Genomic DNA, 7533 nt, shown 5'->3' on the forward strand with positions numbered 1-7533 from the left:
AACAAGGGTCAATTAAAAAATATACACACTATGCAAGCCAAACAAAGCATATCTGTGGGCTAGACAAGTTTTTCATTATTCAATTAGCTTGACATAGAATTGGAGCTTTAAATAAAGTTGCTGTGGGGTTCTTTTTTTTATACATATCTCTTATGGGCTTATCATCTTGCCCTTGCTCTCGGGGGTCATTTCCCCGTACTGATAAGCTGATGCTATTTCTATTACAAAACTCAAAGACATTTTTTGTTCTAGTTCCTAAGTCCTATGACCAAGAATGGTCTTTTTCAGCTTGGGTTTCAGATGTACTTCCCTTGGACTCAGATCAATGCTGTTGTCACATAGGTGAATAAGCTCTTATTCTGACAGTGCTTCTGGAGGAGGGAGAGACAGAAAGTCCCTAAATAACCACGTATTTTTCTAACCAGGGTTAACCTTCTGTATTTTCCTCTTGTCTTAGCCACTCCCTCTTTAGCTGCTAAGATTCTAGAAGCTTCTTTACAGATCCACTTTCCAAGCCTTTCATCATCTGTCAATCTGGTTGGTCCAGACTAATAAACTTCCCATCAAGTTTAGGAAAACCTGAGATAAAGAGCTTTGGCTTTTGATTTCTCTCAGACTATTTGTAGTGAGTAATACTAAAAAGTTGCTCCTCAGTGGGATTTCATTTACTTCATCTTCTGCAAGGTTGTTCATATCCTGAAATTTTAGCAATTTTGAAGGAGAACAGTGGAGAGACATTTCTCTGGTCTAATTTCTGCTTCTGAATGTCCCATCTTCCCTAGTATAAGTATGATCTTAGTTTGCAGCAAGATGAACTGATATCAGGTTAAAAGGCAGCTTTAACCAGAAATTCATCTGGTTGTTATTAAAGAATTATTTATCATTTTTATTTAAATAGCAGAAATAGAGCTAAATGATCATCTAGTAAAGCATATTCCTTTTACAGTTGATGAACCAAGGCAGAGAGATATTAAATACTTTGTACAAGTTTACACTGATAGGTAAAAAGAATGGGGAAAAAAAACTATATTTACAGATGTCCACCATGTGTCAATTGAACTGATTGAAAAAAATCTGCATGTACGTGCACCATTGTTGTTCAAACCTGCATTGCTCAAGGGTCAACTGTAGGTTATCTAGCATGTAGAAAAGAATGTTTGATAGCTTTCCTAAGTGTGCTGAGTTTTTTATTTTGTCTAAAAATCTTTACTGTGACTGAAACCTCCTATATCCCTCATTTGGCTCTAACAGATGTCTGAAAATTTCATCCTCATAGGACCCCTAGGTAGAAATTATTATTCCATTTTACAGGTGAAGAAAACTTAGATTACATACCTCATTTTTATTAGGACCTTGGCCTCATGATCCCTAGTCTAATGATTCTTTACTTCAGTGTTTAGTTAGCTTTTTCTTTGCTTTTGTTTTATAACTCATGCTTTTTTGAATTTTAAGGAGGAAGAATGTTTACTCGTGGAGAGCCTTGAAATGCACATGAACACTATGTGAGGGAGATCATGAACCTGCAAACCAACCAGTGTGGCCACCAGATCAGTGCTAAGTTCTGAGAGTTGATAAGCTATGAGCATGGCATCAACTTTACGGGCACTTAACCATGGAAACAGTCACCTGCAGCTAGAACAGTCCAATGTGTACTACAATGAGGCCACTGGTGGCAAGTACATGCCCCATGCTCTGCTCATGGACCTGGAGCTGGGCACCATGGACTCCATGTGCTTGTGGCCCTCCCATCAGATCTTTAAGGTGGGCAACTTCATTTTTGGTCAGAGTGGTATCAGGAACAACTGGGCCAAGGGACACTACACAGATGACGTAGAGCTGGTTCACTTGGTGCTGGATGTGAGGAGGAAAGAGGCTGCGAGCTGTGGTCACCTGCAGTGCTTCTGGTTGACCAACTCCCTGGGTAAGGGGACTGGGTCTGGTATGGGTACCCTCCTCATCAGTAGGATCAGGGAAGCGTACTTTGACAGGATCATGAGCATCTTCAGCATGGTGGCCTCACCCAAGATGTTAAGATACTATGGTGGAACCCTCCAATGTCACCTTATCAGTACACCAGTTGCTAGAAAACACAGAGGAAACCTATTGTATGGGTACGAAGGCCTTCTATGATATGTGCTTCAGAACCCTAAAGCCAACCACACCGACCTACAGTGGTCTGAACCACTGGGTGACAGCCATCATGAGTGAGATCACCACCTTCCTGCGATTTCCTGGCCTGCTCAATGCTGACCTTCCCAAAATGGATGTAACATGGTGCCCTTCCCCTACCCACACTTTTCATGCCCAGCTTTCCCCCCAAACAGCCAGGGTAGCCAGCACTATGGGTGCTGATTGTCCCTGAGCTCATCCAGCAGATCATTCACACCAAGACACAATGATTGCCTGTGACCTCCACATGGCCATTATATACTGTGGCCACATGTCCATGAAGGATGTAGACAAGCAGATGCTTAACATCTGGAATAAGAACAGCAGCTTTTTGTTGAATGGATCCCCAACAATATGAAAATGGCTGTCTGTGACATCCCATCCCCAAGACTAAAAATGTAAACACTTTGATTTTTAACAGCACTGCCATCCAGGAGCTGTTCAAGTGTATCACCTAGCAATTCATGATCATGTTCTGGCACAAGGCCTTCTGCATGGGTACAAGGGTGAGGACATGGATGATATGGAATTCATGGAAGCTCAGAGCAACACGAACTACCTGGTGTCTGAGTACCAGCAATACTAGGACACCACAGCCAGGAAGGAAGGTGAGTTTGAGGAGGAGGGGTGAGGAGGAGATGGCCTAGAACTCATGGGTACCCAGGAAAGCGTGGAAGCCATAAGAATTCTTTATTCACTTGCAACCTGTCCTCTGATAACCATGTCTCACTGTGTGAACCTGCCCATCTTCCTGTCTTGATATCACATGCTGCACAGACACCAACATTAAAGCTTTTTTTTTTTTCACTATGAAAAAAGTACTCTCACCAGAATTTAACCCAGAGTCTGTCTGTGAGCCCCAGGTGAGGCCTAGGGTATCAGGATAATTTAAAACCCCATAGGAGACTCTAAGGATGAGATCTGCTGCCCTACCTTTATCCTGAAGCTACCATAGGGGCTGGAGAAGGTGATGGGCCAAGCTTTCTGTTTCTCTGATTTGGTTGGCCACCAGACAGGCAAACCCCTTGCTCAGGCAGTGTGGAAACTCTAACAGGGAATCAGCTACCCTGTTTCAGAACTGCCCCTGACTCTCAACTCTCTTCCCTGTGGGCTACATGTGTCTCCAACGTTGGGCCTGATCACCTTCTGTTTTCCTAGGGGTTTTTCTTAGCTTTTATGTTAGTTCTCAGATTCACCAATGGCACTTTTGTTAGGTTTAGAAGAGGCAGTCTGCAGTTCTGGTTAACTTGCCTTTGCAACAGGACCTGTCCCCTCCTTACTTTTCAACCTGGAAGTCTAAAGGAAGAACTGGTAGGAGCGAATAAGTCAGAAGGGCCCTGGTTATCGGTATCATGTGTATTTTACTTAGGATCATTATCCAATTGTAGGGGTAAAGGAAGGCACTGGAAAGAGAATGTCAAATCAGGGATTTGATTCTTAGCTAATAAAACAAGTTTTATCCTTCACAGGGTTGTTGTATGGATAAAATAAAATAATGTTTTAGTAGATGCCCATGGATGTTAGCTGAATTTGAACTCTTTCAGTATTAATAGGACAGAAACGTTAACTGACAGAAGGATCAGCTATATGAGAATACCAGAACCATCTAGTAGGCACTGTTACAAATACCACAGGCTTAGGTGTTCCTCAGTGGCCACAAGCTGCACTTCAGTGTTCCCTTCTCTGTTAGGATTGCTTATTGGACTTTGTTAGAATTTAGTTTAGAGTTTATTAGATTTATTCTCTCTTATGTTTATACATAACACAATTTATGCAATTTACTTCATTTCAGCTTGAACTGGCTTGAAGTTGAAGCTTCTGGAACTTTTAATGTCAGGATGTTTCATAGTTACTTTTGAGCTTATATTAGAATAAAATATCATTATTTCAGATCTGGCCCTGACTTCAACTTTTTCCAGGCTGAAATTTTGCCCTGGGATTTTAAGATCTACATGACAAAGAACAAAAGTTAGCCAACCAACAAGCAAGACAACCTGGGCGAAATGGACAAGTTCCTGGAAACATATAATCTTCCAAAACTGAATCAGGAAGAATCAGAAAACCTGAATAGGCCAATAACAACTGATGAAATTGAAGCAGTAATTAAAAAATTTCCAGCAAACAAAAATCTTGGGCCAGATGGATGTACAGGTGAATATTACCAAACATTTAAAGAATAACCACCTGAGCGGGTTTGGCTCAGAGGACAGAGCATCGGCCTGTGTACCTAAGGGTCCCAGGTTGGATTCCGGTCAAGGGCTCCTACCTTGGTTGCAGGCTCCTGGCCCTGGTCGGGGGTGTGCAGTAGGCAACCAATTAATGTGTCTCTCACACATCAGTTTTTCTCTCTGTCTCTCTCTCTCTCCTCCACTCTCTATAAATCAGTGGAAAAAATGTCCTTGGTTAAGGATTAAAAAACAAACAAAGAAACAAAAAAGAACTAACACCTCTCCTCCTCAAACTATTCCAAAAAATCCAAGAGGAAGGAACACTTCCAAGCTCTTTTTACAAAGCCAGCATTATCCCAATTCCAAAGCCAGACAAAGACACTACAAAGAAAGAAAATTACAGGCCAATATCCCTGATGAACACAGAAGCTAAAGTCCTTAATAAAATATTAGCGAATCAGATCCAGCAGTACGTTAAAAAGATCATACACCAGGATCAAGTGGGATTTATTCTGGGGATGCAAGATTTGCAAATCAATAAATGTTATACATAACATAAACAAGTTGAAAGATAAAAACCACATGATCATATCAATAGATACAGAAAATGCATTTGACAAAATCTAGCACCCTTTTCTGATAAAAACTCTCAGTATAATGGGAATAGAGGATTCATATCTCAACACTAAAGGCTATATATGACAAACCTATAGCCAAAATCATACTCAATGGGCAAAAACTAGAAGAATTTCCTTTAAGAACAGGAACAAGACAGAGATGTCTGCTTTCACCACTCTTATTCAACACTAAGACCCAGTGCACAAATTCGTGCACCGAGGACTGCAGCCGCCACTTGCACCCACTGATAGTGCCGAGCAATCAGGACCGGCGCCAGCCGCTGGCAGCGGGTACGAGCAGCGACTATGGCACTGGCTGTGGATGTGAGCAGGGCCAGCACCCGCAGTTGGTGCGAGTGCCCAGCAGGACCGTGGCACATGGGAGCAAAGAATTTTCAATAACCACCAGAGGCTCACCCTGATGACAGCAACCAGTGCCCCGCCTTGGTCTGGCGCCCCCACTCACCTGCTCCACCATCCCACCACAGCCAATGCCTGCCATGTTCTATGCTCTGCCACATGCTGCTGATGCCCACCATGTTCTGCATGTGCCCCGCAGTGGTCAGCGCATGTAATAGCGACTGGTTATTTGGTTGGTTGTTCCGCCATTCAGTCTATTTGCATATTAGGGTTTTATATATAAAGATAATACTGTAAGTGCTAGCCACAACAGTCAGACAAAAAGCAGAGATAAAAAAAATCTAAATGGGAAAGGCAGAAGTAAAACTCTCATTATTCACAGATGACATGATATTGTACATAGAAAACTCTAAAGACTACACCAGGAAACTGTTAGACTTAATAAATGAATTCAGCAAAGTAGCAGGATACAAAATCAATATCCACAAATCAATGGCATTTTTATACACCAATAATGAACTCTCAGGAAAAAAATTTTTAAAAGCAATCTCATTTACCATTGTAACAACAAAAAAATAAGATACCTAGGAATAAATTTAATCAAAGAGGTAAAAGATCTTGGAAAACTATAGGATACTGAAAAAGGAAATAGAGGAAGATACAAACAAATGGAAACATATACCATGTTCATGGGTTAGAAGAATTAACATCATTAAAATGTCTGTACTGCCCAAAGCAATCTATGGATTCAACATAATACCTCTTAAAATATAATTGGAATACTTCACAGAGCTGGAGCAAATACTCCAAAAATTTATATGGAATGATAAAAGACCACAAATAGCTGCAGCAATCTTGAGAAAGAAGAACAAAGTAGGAGGGATCACAATACCAGATATCAAACTGAACTACAAAGCTACAATAATCAAAACAGCCTGGTACTGGCACAAAAACAGGCATGTAGACCAGTGGATCAGAACAGAGACCCTATGAATTGACCAACACTGTTACGTTCAATTAATATTTGACAAAGGAGGCAAGAACATACAACGGAGTCAAGACAGTCTCTTTAACAAATGGTGCTGGGAAAACTGGACAGACACATGCAAAAAGATGAAACTAGACCATCAACCTATACCATATTAAAAATAAACACAAGATGGATAATATAGTTAAATGTAAGGCATGAAACCATAAAAATTTTAGAGAAGAAGATAGGCAGAAAATCTCAGACATCTTACTTAACAATATGTTTACAGATACATCTACTAGGGCAAAGGAAAATAAGGAGAAAATAAACAAATGGGACTACATCAAAATAAAAAGCTTCTGCAGAGCAAAATAAACCACCATCAAAATGAAAAGGGAACCCACTGATGGGAGAACATATTTTCCAATGATATATTTGATAAGGGATTAATATCCAAAATATATAAAGTACTCATAAAAATCAACAAAAGGAAGACAAACAATTCAATTCAAAAATGGGAAGCAGACTTGAATAGATATTTCTCCAAAGAGGACATATAATTAGCCAAGAGACATATTAAAAAATGCTCAAAGTCACTATTCATCAGAGAAATGCAAATTAAAACCACAGTGAGCTATTACCTTACACCTGTCAGAATGGCTATCATCAAAAAAATCAAAAACAGCAGGGGCTGGAGAGGATGTAGAGAAAAGGAACACTAGTTCACTGCTGGTGGGAATGCAGATTGGCCTAGCCACTATGAAAAACATTATGGAGTTTCCTCAAAGAGTTAAAAAATGGAACTTCCGTTTGACCCAGCAATCCCACTTCTGGCAATATAGCCTAAAAACACAAAACACCAATCAGAAAGAATATATGCACCCCTATGTTCATAGTAGTGTTAATTACCATAGCTAACGGCCCTGCTCCCGCCGCTCCCAGGCACTGATGGCGCCGGCCCCACTCACACTGCTGATGGTGCAGAGCAATTGCTGTTGCCCAGATTGCCTCTCAGGAGCAGGGGGAGGTGGAGAATCCCTCAGGGGAAATCGAGGACTGCAGCCGCCACTTGCACCCACTGATAGTGCCGAGCAATCAGGACCGGCGCCAGCCGCTGGCAGCGGGTACGAGCAGCGACTATGGCACTGGCTGTGGATGTGAGCAGGGCCAGCACCCGCAGTTGGTGCGAGTGCCCAGCAGGACCGTGGCACATGGGAGCAAAGAATTTTCAATAACCACCAAACTGTTT

The 7533-nt window shown here is 41.4% G+C and overlaps 1 protein-coding gene and 1 pseudogene across 1 annotated transcript in view; one reads left to right on the forward strand and one right to left on the reverse strand.

Moving 5' to 3' along the window:
• The window catches only part of HTR2A (5-hydroxytryptamine receptor 2A), a 104130-nt gene that overhangs the window by 45945 nt on the left and 50652 nt on the right, over positions 1–7533 (reverse strand). The window lies entirely within an intron of this gene.
• LOC102762966 lies at positions 1592–2800 on the forward strand (annotated as a pseudogene).

Source organism: Myotis davidii, unplaced genomic scaffold (genome assembly GCF_000327345.1).
Source record: "Myotis davidii unplaced genomic scaffold, ASM32734v1 scaffold888, whole genome shotgun sequence".
In the NCBI taxonomy this organism is placed as follows: Eukaryota; Metazoa; Chordata; class Mammalia; order Chiroptera; family Vespertilionidae; genus Myotis; species Myotis davidii.